Consider the following 11,686-nt stretch of genomic DNA (forward strand, 5'->3'; position numbering starts at 1 on the left):
AAAAGCTGCAGAGCTGCCATACTGCCGTCTGGAACAATCCTGAGTTGGAGGGAGCTGTGTCCCACATGGAAGAGGGACACAGATGGTGGGAGAAACTCAGGCGTCAGAATATCTCCCTATTGCTTGGTCCTAAGCTGTCTGGGTAATAATATAGTCACTACCAAAACTACATATAGTTTACACTTTTTTTGGAGGGGGGGTGTGTGCATCTTGACTTCTCTGCCAGCATTCCCCAAAGGATATTGCTTATTATTCTTTCTCATCCTTGTGTAAGTATTAACTGTAAGCTTTAACTGTAGTTCTGAAAAGAAATCTTAATTACTCCTGACTCTGAGCTGGTAATGAAGTATGGAGACTTCAGGTCTGTTTAGGTGTCATAGCTGAGCTGCTCTAATTGCTACTGAAAGAAACAAGCATGTTTACCCCTCCTCTTCCCCCATCCCCTTCTCCCATCCCCTCTCTGGTATCCTCTTGGTTTTGCCTGCCTAATCCAGTCCCTTTTACCAGAAGAAGATACATCTCCCTGCACAAAGAGTTGCCTCAACTCACTAACAGGGCAGAGAACTGCAAAGATGTTCTTTGCTAATATCATTTTCAGACAGGTTGGGAAGTGCTGAGGATGCCCCCAGGCATGCAGGTAGAGCTGCTGCGGGGAGGCACGATGCAGGGCCAGGCACTGAGGGATGCTGGAGGCAGAACAATCCCACTGGCTTGGCTGTATCACATGTCTCCACACTAAGGGTGCAACACAATATTAGGGGTAAGGTGATCTAAATGGAAACAGTCATTGAAAGAGCTGGTTCTGGTCCCAGTTTCCACCCCAGCCATGTGCTACCACTGGTTCCTCAGCAGTTGGGTCAGGGTAGTTAGCCCAGCAGGCAGCACATGTAAGTTTCTGAGTGCACTTGTCATTTCTTCCCAAGGCAACAGCTAAAATTTGCTGGATTTTGGGATGCATGAGGAGTCCGCATCCTTCCCTTTGGTTTGGGATCAGCTGCTGCACATAGCAAGTGCAATTCTACCTTTAACATGCAGGTGTCTGCCACTTTGAAAGTATGGAATAAGAAGAAATCAATGAAGGAAAAAAACCAAACCCTAATGTAGCTTTGTTATAAATTTTAATAGTTTTCACAAAAAAAAAACCCCAAAAACGTAAAGGGTGAAAGGAATCTGGTGAAGCAAATGCAAGCTGCATTTCACTCACACTAGACTGTTTACCAGTTTCATTTTATGGTAAATCCCTTGGAAGGGAATAGAGCCTTGTCTTCCCCAAAGGTTTCAATGCAGCATTCAGACAGGGGGAAGGGTTTGTTTCTAGTTGTTCTGCCTCTGAACTTTCAAGTATCCCACTGACTTCAAGTGCGAGTGAAAAGTTGGACAATTCTGGTAAATACATGTGTGTGTATACACATACCCACATCTATGTTCCTGTATACATGCACACATAGTACATTCAGTACTGGTCAAGAACACAGAAATCTTGGATTCAGTAAAAGGCAAAAACCTGTGTGCTTTAGGGTCGGGGTATGTAGCCTTTAATCACGGTCTGGTTTTAGCTGCAAAATGCAAAGCTAATTTTAGATTTCCCTGAAGTGCAAGATTCTTCAGGCTAGCAGAGTGAATTCTAGTCCATCCTCTGTAAAATATGTATCTTAGTGTCGTTCTGTCCCACAGCAATTTCTCCTTGGAAAAAAAACCCTTCACATCAGAGAAACCTTGCTTCTTATACATATTAAAACGTGACTATTTCACAGTGCGTTCCTGTCTTAGGAATATAGGAATAGGAATGTAGAAAGCTATATTCCTATTTTCATTTGAGAATTAAGCTTGAAGGAAAATAATTAGTAGAAACAGAATTAAAGGAAGCAATATCAAGGGGCAGTTAAAGTAATGCCAGACTAACTGTATTGGTTCCTACTCAATTTCATCACTGCGACACTCGGATTACTGCTTAGAGCATGAGGACAACATCAAGTTGGTCTCCTCTTCATCACCGCATTGGGCACATCACAAAATTGTGCATCACTGGTGATATAATCACAGAGCTGAAATAACCACTCCTGCTTCAGTATCCTGGAGCAAGATGCCTTGGCACAGCCAGGTGGAGGAGCCTGCCATGGTGCCTACCTGTATTGTCTACCTATGTGTGGGCTCAGGAGCTCCTCAGCCTGAGCAGCTGCTGAGCCCGCACCTCATTCATTGCCTTCAGGCAAGCTGTGTTGCACAGGCTCGAGTTGTATTAGGCCATTCATCCTTATTTTCATAATTGCTTCATTATTTATGAGAATTTAAAATTTTTTTAAAAAATTAAATAAATCAGTCATTAAGAACTACCTTTGCACTCAAGTTAATGAAATGTAAAACTGGTTCAATTAGGAATTATTGTTCTGTTTGATTGATTTCATCACCTTCAGTCATTAGCACTCTGTTTTCCAAGGAAATAGGGTACATTTCTGTTAATCTGTCACAGGGCACAAATGAATCTCCACTTTCCCCGCTAGAAGCTCAGGAAACTTTCGAGTGGTGCTCAAATCCACCTTGAAAATGTATTTTAACATATAAATATTTCTTTCTGATTTCCTGTGGCACAGCTGAGTTACCGAAAAACATCACAAGGTTTGACATACGTTTGAACGTGTCCTTTAGGCAGTGAAGTTCCCCTGCAGAGCACTGAGTCCACCAGAGGAATCCAAATGTATTTTCTCATTTATGACATAAATCAAAAAGAATATGTTGCTAACTACTCACAGAAGTTTTACTGCAGCAGCACGCAGCAAGTTTATCGGGTCACATTGCAAACCAGAAGCAGAAAAATGGTGCAATATAAAATACAGAGTATAGCTTTGTGGACAAGGGAGAAGCCTAGAGGAATTCACTGATTTAAACATGGGAAAGTGTTTAGACAGAAAAAGCTTTCCCATGTATATATATATATATATATATAATGAAGAACTTGCAATATGTTTTTTCCTGTTTGCTTTTTACTTTCAGCGGATATTTCTTAGGTGTAGTTGCCTGTGAAAGCCAAAAATACTTATTTGCTTCTTCCCTTTTACCAGTTTCTAGATTCCACCCCACAAATTTTAATTGTCCTGTACTTCTTGTATATCCCCTTCCAATTAAGCTCTTTATTAACCTCATGCCAACTTTTCCCTCACATTTGGAAACGGCATCATCTGGAGAAGCCAGTGAGATACCTTGGCACTGACTGCGGCAGGTTGCAGTTTCCTTGTAATTCTTCACATCAGATGGAACCACCAAGATGTAAAATATTCTGGGATTTTTGTCCACATATTAAAAATTATGCCTGACATTTGAAAGCATCACCTATTGCTTTCCTGCTTGATCCCTCGTCTGCTTGCGCTAGCAGTCACAGCCAGGGAAAAACAGCTTAACAAGCTGTGAGATGAAGCTTAATCAGTTTGTAAGTGGAATTTTAAGTGGAATTGTCTTTGCCTGATTTTGGAGTCGAGGGACTGGAGTCAGTGTCATGAGAATAATTTTTCTACCCGAAGAGGATGCTCTCCCATGGAATGTGCTGCTGTGTGGCATGTTGCATGTCATTCCACAGCGTGTGAAAGGGAGAACAAAGAAGGGAAAATGCTGCAATCCTTCCCCAGTCTTTCTATATACGGCTTCTATTCTTTGCGCCAAGCTCAGGCCAAGTGATCTGGCTCTTTGTAGCCTCCCTTTATGAGAGTCTGAAGCAATTCCAGAAATATTTTGAAGTCTCGCTAAGGTTATGCAGAAAGGAAAAAAAACCCCACACCACCTAAGAAGCTGATTCCCCGTGGCCTTTTGCATTGTGTTGTTATTTACCTGAGTGATCTAAAGCCATTTAAATGGGCAGATTATTTTTACACAATATCCATATGGCATTCACAGGGCTGTGATCATTTAGACATGTGGTAGCTCAAAAGAGCAAGAGAGTTAAGTGACATCTCTAGTTCAATGATGAGATTACACATTCCGGTGTATTGATAAAGAAGAATTTTCTAAGGACCAGACACTGTCAGAAAAGTTATCCCATTATCATATAGATTAAACTCAGCCCACCTTCATGGCTGCAGACTCTCTGGAATTAGTTTATGTTAGGATTTTGCACCAGGCTGATTTTAATTTCATCTCACTGGAGGAGTGATCTGGGGCAGAAAAAGTCCCACCCACCCGCCTCTTGTTATGCTCCAGTGTTGAAAACTCAGCCCCGGTGTTTGCAGGGGTCTGCATGCTCTCTGGTACCAGAAGAGAAATAGAAAGCAACTAATTCTTGGAGATGGGAAAAAAGCATCTTCGTAGGCACAAACGCCCACCAAGTGGAGACTTTCGATACTGCACGGGAAAGGCGTTGTAAACTGTAAATAGACCTTCCAGGGAGTATCTGTGCTGCTTTTTCTCCATTCACGTAAGCAAATCTGAATTTACAGCGTTTTTCTGATTGTTCTGCTCTGCTATTTTGGCTCGAGGGCTGTGCAATATAGGGCTCTGTGTAAGAATCAAACTAAATATAACCATCACATACGATGACCCATAGATCATTTGCAAGTGGGTCTGTCCATCTCATGATTTCTCTTCTAAAATCCAAGGCTGAAATAAAAAAAAAAAAAACCCTGTGGATTTAGCAAGATCATGGGTGACTTTCAGCATCAGTTCTGTGCCACTTAATTACTACCAGTTATTTCCTTGAAGCAGTTCTTTGCCGTTCCTTTGTGAATGATGAATGGCTGGGCACGGAGCAAACTGCAAAACGATCCATTAGTGAAATTCAATTTTCTATCAGTCTTTGCAAGCAATTAGCTTTTCTTTAGGTAATGTATTGTTAGCTTGCACGCACCCAATGTTGCATGGCATTTGTTTAGGGAAGAGCAGACAATTTAGTTGCCATACTGCTCGCAGCAAATAGCTCATAATTACACCAAGGTCAAGCATCCCTTAGCATGAGTGACTCCCCTGTGTTACCCATGAGCAAGAAATGTGCATGTGGGATCCTGTCCAGCAGCCTGAGCAGCAGCAATGCCACTGCTCTGTGATGTTCCTTCTGGTACATAGAAGCATCCTTCCAGGAACCTGAGCAGTCCTGGTGGCCTGGCCTATTGCTGAGGGGCGGTTGCTACACAAGCATCAACAGCTGATGTAATAAACAAGGAATGCCACGGGGCCAGTTTCCTTAAAGCAGAGCTGTATGTGGCTGAGAAGACCCAGAAGTGGATTTCCAGAGCTGCTTCTGCAGCCACAGTCTTCGCACCCCATTTGCAATGCAATTCCTCACGCAAGGACAGAGACAACTTGCTTCTCATCAAAGCCAAGCTGGTGTGTATGGTTTACTCAGTTAGATGGGTCTTTCAGGAGATGTAACATTCCTCTCCATCTCATCCTATGCTATTTTAAAAACTAGCATTGAGTAAGCTCTTCCTACCACAACACCTTTTTTTTTTTGTCTTCTGATGAGAAGCTAAATTGACTGATCAATACTTCATAAGGCAACATACCTTCTGAACAAACTTAATTTATAGTGGGCAGAGACAATGGCCACTGCAGTTAGAAGTTATCCTAAGGGGTTTAGTTGGCTTTGGCAGTACAAGTGTCTTTCAGCAATAAGTATGTGGGATTGCAAAAATCCCCACTTAAGTCAGCTACCCGATTGTCCCTATCTACACTTCTGCAACAGATAATCAAAATTTTGTCCTTTTTCTCAAAAGCAGAATTTGATGAAAGCTTGAAAAATGCCTTTGTGTAATGAAGCTTTTGCTCCAGAACTTCTTATCATTAAATTGGCATTACTTTTTCTTATTTTTTTTCCCTGAAGTGACACATTGTCATCCTTCTCCTGCCTTTTGTTTTCTGTCATTTTCCTTCAGTACAATCGCATTTCCTTCCCTACTTACAACTTTTCAGTCCTCATTATTCTTCAATGATTTACCCTTTCTATGCTCCTAAGCCCTTAATTATCCACCACCAACAGCATCTGTCAGTCACCTCCCTTCTCAGAGTACTTTGCATGATGGAGAAGCAAGTCCCCCTTTCACAAACTTAGCCAGAGGCTTCTCCTGAAAAAAAGAGAGGCCTTAATTCTGACCCAATATCTGTGGAACTACTTTTGATTTACGCTTAAGGGCATAAAAGGAAGAATACACAGAGATGCCCTCACTAGGCAATGTTTAATATTTCTTGCTTTCACGACTCCCTGTTCCCTGCATATAACTAAAATATGGTTTCAGCCCGTGCTGCACAGGCACACACACACACACACACATATGTTCTTAGCAAGCAAACTGATAGCAAGCCCCCCTCCCGCCCCCCCAAAAAAGGAAAAACAGTCATTGCATTATTCTGGATGTGATCCTCAATCTGGGAAGAGGGGAGGAGATCCACCAAACGATGGGGAACGAAACCACGGTGAAACCACAACAGAGGCTGAAGAGCTGTCCTGCAGAGCTGCAACCCTGGAGGAAAATTCCAGCTGGGGAAGCACTTAAACTCCATTTCCTTGAGGAGAGCATGCAGCACCGGCCAAGTCTCTTTAATATTTCTCTTTGACTTTGGCAAATCAACGACTCACAAAAGACCAAAATAAAGTCTCACAACACTCAAAAATATGTTCAAGGAGAAACTGAAAATGACATCTACTTATGCACATGGCATGTTCCATGTGCTTCCAGCGTGGATAAAATGGGCATGGTATTAGGATGAAATACAGGGCAGTGGAGATTGAGTTGCGAAAGGGTAAAGGTTTTTGGCATTGGGACTCAGTGGTCATTCCAAAGAAAAGTGCTGGACTGAAAGAGTCTCCAAGGGCTGTGGTTCTCATTTGCAGTCAGACCACATCTAGCTGGGATATTGACCCTTTGCTTGCCTGTCTGTTATTCTTACTTGTTACGTGACAGACATCCCACTGTTCCCATTCCAGCCACTGCCTTGTTATATTAATACAGAGCATCAGTGCAAGCACACAGAAGCACGGAGTGCTGTAGTGACTACTGGGCAGAGGAGCAGGCACTGGAAAAAGGGATGTAGGTGCATTTTTTACTCCTTTTGGAGTGCTGGCACAGCTTGCTTAACACTTCAGCAGACAAGGATTCAATTGGCATGCCCAGTCAATGACTTTCCAAGATATGTTGGCTCCATAGTTTGCAAACCAGTCCTCCAAGATGCTGGGGAAGGGTGATTTAGCAACAGCCTCTCCCACTGCTGCTTCATCTGTACCTCAAAACCAGGAGAGGGAACACTACCTGCCCTCCCTGAGCCTAAGATCCCCAAAATAGAAAGAATGCCTGTTTCTGGGCAATGTTAGAAAACGGTAATGTGGAGTATGCTGCCAAGAGCAGGTTAACATTTACTCAATCTGAACATTAAATGTAGGAGTTTCTGGCTCTCTGCCACTCTCTCTCTAGAGACAGTCCCTCCAGCCCTTCAGACAGGTTATGGGTTCCTAACAGCTACGTGTCCAGTTTGTTACTACTGCACAGAAAACACAGATTGCCATAGAGCGTACAGACTCGGCAAAATGGCACTTAGTGAGAGGAGCAAAGGACCTTATATAAAGCCAGGAGAAAAGGAGTGAAGTTATTCAGCCCTGCACAGCCAAACCCTCATAGTCTACTTTGTGCTCTCGTGGTTTGCAGATAAATACAGTGTCCACAATGAGTCTTCAAGATCTGTGGTGTCCTGAATAGGTTTCGTGAAGCAGCTGGTGACTACCGAGGGGTTACAGTAATCAAGTTTTGGTACTTTGTGAAGATACTGAAGGATTTGAAGTTGCAACAAGCTTTTGAGTGTGGTTTTCAACAAGAAAGTTACAAGCTTAGTAATATGGTGGCTACCAGAACTGTAGAAAGGTTTGATGAGTAACCACTGAGCCAGGAGACTGGGAAAGCAAGAGGTCTGTTGGAAGCAACGATGCAGAAGTACCCCATTTGGTACTAGTACCCATCGTGCAAGGACAGGAAGAAGGATCATAGGACCGGGACTCTAGACTTAGATTCAGTACTTACTTGTCTCCATTGCAGCATTCCTCTGGGTCCACACCTTCATCCACAACAGCAAAACCTGGATTCATGATCCAATGTAGGGACATTGCATACTCCAACTGGATTCTGACATGGGGCTCAGGCACACAGGTACCCCATACTGTGTTCTCTCATGTAAACATCAACACTTGCTACACAGGTTAAGTGTAATCTGCCCTGTACTTTGATTAATTACCAATTAAAAAAAGAAACCAGTATTTTATTTTGTTGGAGGAATTTTGTGATAATCAGAATAATTAATTCTGAGATGGAACACGTGTGTAAATACGTTAGGAAGGCCACTGGCTTGCCCAAATATTCAGCACTTTACAATTATATACACCACATAAGCAGCCCTGCTTTTTTGGAGGCCAGAGCAAGGTTACTTCTGGAGCCATAGTGCTGACTGGAAAAGCAGGGCAGTAAATGATACTTTGATTTGTTTTAGTTTAGTGCTATACCTCTAAATGAGCCTGGCCTCTGAGGCCACATTCTTCCTATCCTTTGGTTTTGAAAAGCCAAACAAAGGTAATACGTGATGCTAACATTGCTGGATTGTCAACGACAAGGCAATTTCCAGATGTAAGCAGCTCTGGTCACCTTCAGTCAACAAAGTCAAACCTGGCAGAAGTGGGAGTAATTCCATCATTGGATTTGGCCCATAAACTTTATCTCCTTCTGCTGGGTCCAACACAAATAGTAGCCTGCTCTGTTCCCAAGGAAGATTTCATACTTGGCCAAAAATAGCTGCTGTGATCAGAAGGCAAAGAGAGAAGTCACTGTCATGGTTTAGCCCTGGCCAACAATTAAGTCTCATGCAGCTGCTCACTCACTCCTCCCCAGTGGGATGGGTGAGAAAATCAGAAGATGGAAAGTGAGAGAACTCGTGCATTGAGATAAAACAGTCTAATAGGACACACAAAAAAAGGAAGATAATAATAATAATAAAATTAATATATACACAAAAGAAGTGATGAACAGCACAATTTCTCTCCACCTGAAGTCAGTGCTACATGAGACCCCCCAAACTGTCACACTAGACCCCCCACACTACCCAGCCTCTCAGCCCACATGCACAAGCAAAGCAAACCAAGGAATTGATGCACTGCTTCCCATGGGCAGGCAGGTGTTCAGCCATCACAGCAAAGTCCATACTGCACAAGACACCCAGCTGGCACATCGAGCTCCCAGCTGTAAACAGAACATGCTATCCTATGGCATGGAATAAATATCCCTTTGGCCAGTTTGGGTCAGCTGCCCTAGTTGTGTGTCCTTTGCAGGTGCCCTCCTCCTTCTTGTTGGCAGTGTGAGAAGTTAAAAAGTCCTTGACTGCTCTGCAGCAACTAAAAACATCTGCATGTTATCAGCACTGCTCTCAGCCTGACTCCCAAACACAGCATTACACCAGCTGCTGGAAAGAAAATTTACTCTATCCCTGCTGAAACCAGGACAGTCACCCAGAAAGCATAGTCATCTTTCCACCAACAGCTAGCACAGCAAGAACCAAGCTTATACAGGCCTCCATTCCACAACACAGTTCTCCATGGAAAATTAAACTGCTCCCACATGCCTTATTTCAGAACTGTGACCATCATGAGTGGAGAATCTGTCTAAAACAATGGCAAAGAAAAGCGAAGCCTTAATGCAAAGAATGATGTTCTGGACCAGACCCATCATTAAAATTAAGAGAGGAAAAACTGTCAAAGGAAAATTACCAACCTGTAAACTCCTGGGAAGAGTTTTATCTGAAATGGGGTAACATGAGTTTTTCTTGAAGCTCCTAAAGTCTAGAACTGTTTCACCTCTGCTCCTCCAGGCCTCAGGCAGCTTCTAGGGCTAATGGTTGCAACAGAGTTGCACTGATCTTAGGTGACAGCTAGACACAGACTGAAAGACAGAAAAATATGACCCAAAGAGACCCCAAGAGCTCATTTAATCCATCCCCATGCCCAAGACAGGCTTAATTAAACGTATCTTATGCTGATGGTTTCTCGTCTAGTTTGGAAGTGAGAGAGGCTTGAGAGCTGAGCCTGTGCAAACCTCATGAATTTCAACAAGGCCCAGTGCAAGGTCCTGCACGCGGGTTGAGGCAGTCGCAAGCACAGCCACAGGCTTGGCAGAGGACGGATTGAGAGTAGCCCTGAAGAGAAGGACTTGGAGGTATTGATGAGAAACTCAACATGAGCCAGAAGTGTGTGCTGGCAGCTCAGAAAGCCAACCGCATCCTGGGACACATTAAATGAAATATTACCAGCAGTAGGTTGAGGGAGGTGATTTTCCCCCTCTACTCCTTCTTGTGAGACTCCACCTGGAGTACTGTATCCAGCTCTGGCGTCCCCAGTACAAGAAGGACATAGGTCTCTTGAAGCTAGGCCAGAGGAGGGACACAAAGATCATCAGAAGGTCGAGCACCTCTCCTATGAGACACTGAGAGATTTGGGCTTGATCAGTCTAGAGAAGAGAAGGCTCTGGGGACACGTTGTTCCAGCCTGCCAGTGCCTAAATGGGGCCTACAGGAGAGCTGGAGAGGGACTGTTTAAAAGGACATGTCATGACAGGACAAAGGCTAAAGGTCTTAAACTGAAGGCAGGTGGATTTAGATTAGACCCTGCTAGGTTTAGATTAGATGCTTGCTTGGGACCCTTGCAAGCCTCAGCCATGCACCACTGCTCTCCGGTAAATACCTCCATGGGTGGAAACTCCACAGCTTCTTGGCCAACTTGTTCCAGTGCTCCACCACTTTTACCCTGGGAATTTTTCTTTCTTGCTGCAGCTTGTGACCATTGCTTCTTGTTATTTTGCTGTGTAGTTCTGAGTACGGTCTGTCTCCATCTCAATACCATACCTTTAGCTAGCATCAGAAAGCCATTTGATACCAATTGGCCTTCCCATCTTCAGGCTGAACAAATACCATTCTCTTAGCCATTTCCATAAATCATGTCCTCCGGGCCATCTAACCCTCTTGGAGGCCAGCTGCCACCAATCAATACAGTTTGTCCATATATAATTTGCTGCAGTTTGCTAATATCTCCAAGGTATGTCTTTTGTCAGGTTGTGGTGGTTCAGCCACAAGCAGTAGCTGAGCACCACATGTGGCTCCCTCACTCACTGAGGAGAAGCAGGCAGAGCATCAGCAGGTTGGGAAAAAGACAGTTTACTGACAAAATCACCATGAAAGGGGAACAATAACAGTCCATAGCAAATTACATTCACACCCAGTGATAACACAGAGTACTACACCAACAGGAGGACTGACCCAACACCCCAACCATGTTCAGACTGCTCCAGAAGCACCCAGGAACACCCCTCCCTGACCAGCCCCCTTTGTTGGGGACTGATGTCAAGTGGTGTGGAAACAGCCCAGGCTAACTCAGCTCACTTGGGAGCTTGGGGAGGTTAACTCTGGTCTGGTTGGAACCAAGACGCAGGTGAGGGAAGACATTAATTTTGAGGAAAACCTAATGTATTGCAGATGGCTATGAACTTCATCCCAGAGCCTATATGTTAATATGCACATTTCCAGAGGGGATCCAAAACTCAACAAAGATTGGTATAAGGTGTTGAAATACATAAATCTTACTTAAATGCTACAGAAACATCAAGCCAGTTATGTGCATTCAGTAACACAGTCTGAGGACATCTTAATGCTTTGAAACTCAGTCAAAGTGAGATATGCTTTTTAG

The sequence above is a fragment of the Gallinula chloropus genome (genome assembly GCF_964237585.1).
Source record: "Gallinula chloropus genome assembly, chromosome: 2".
Taxonomy (NCBI): domain Eukaryota; kingdom Metazoa; phylum Chordata; class Aves; order Gruiformes; family Rallidae; genus Gallinula; species Gallinula chloropus.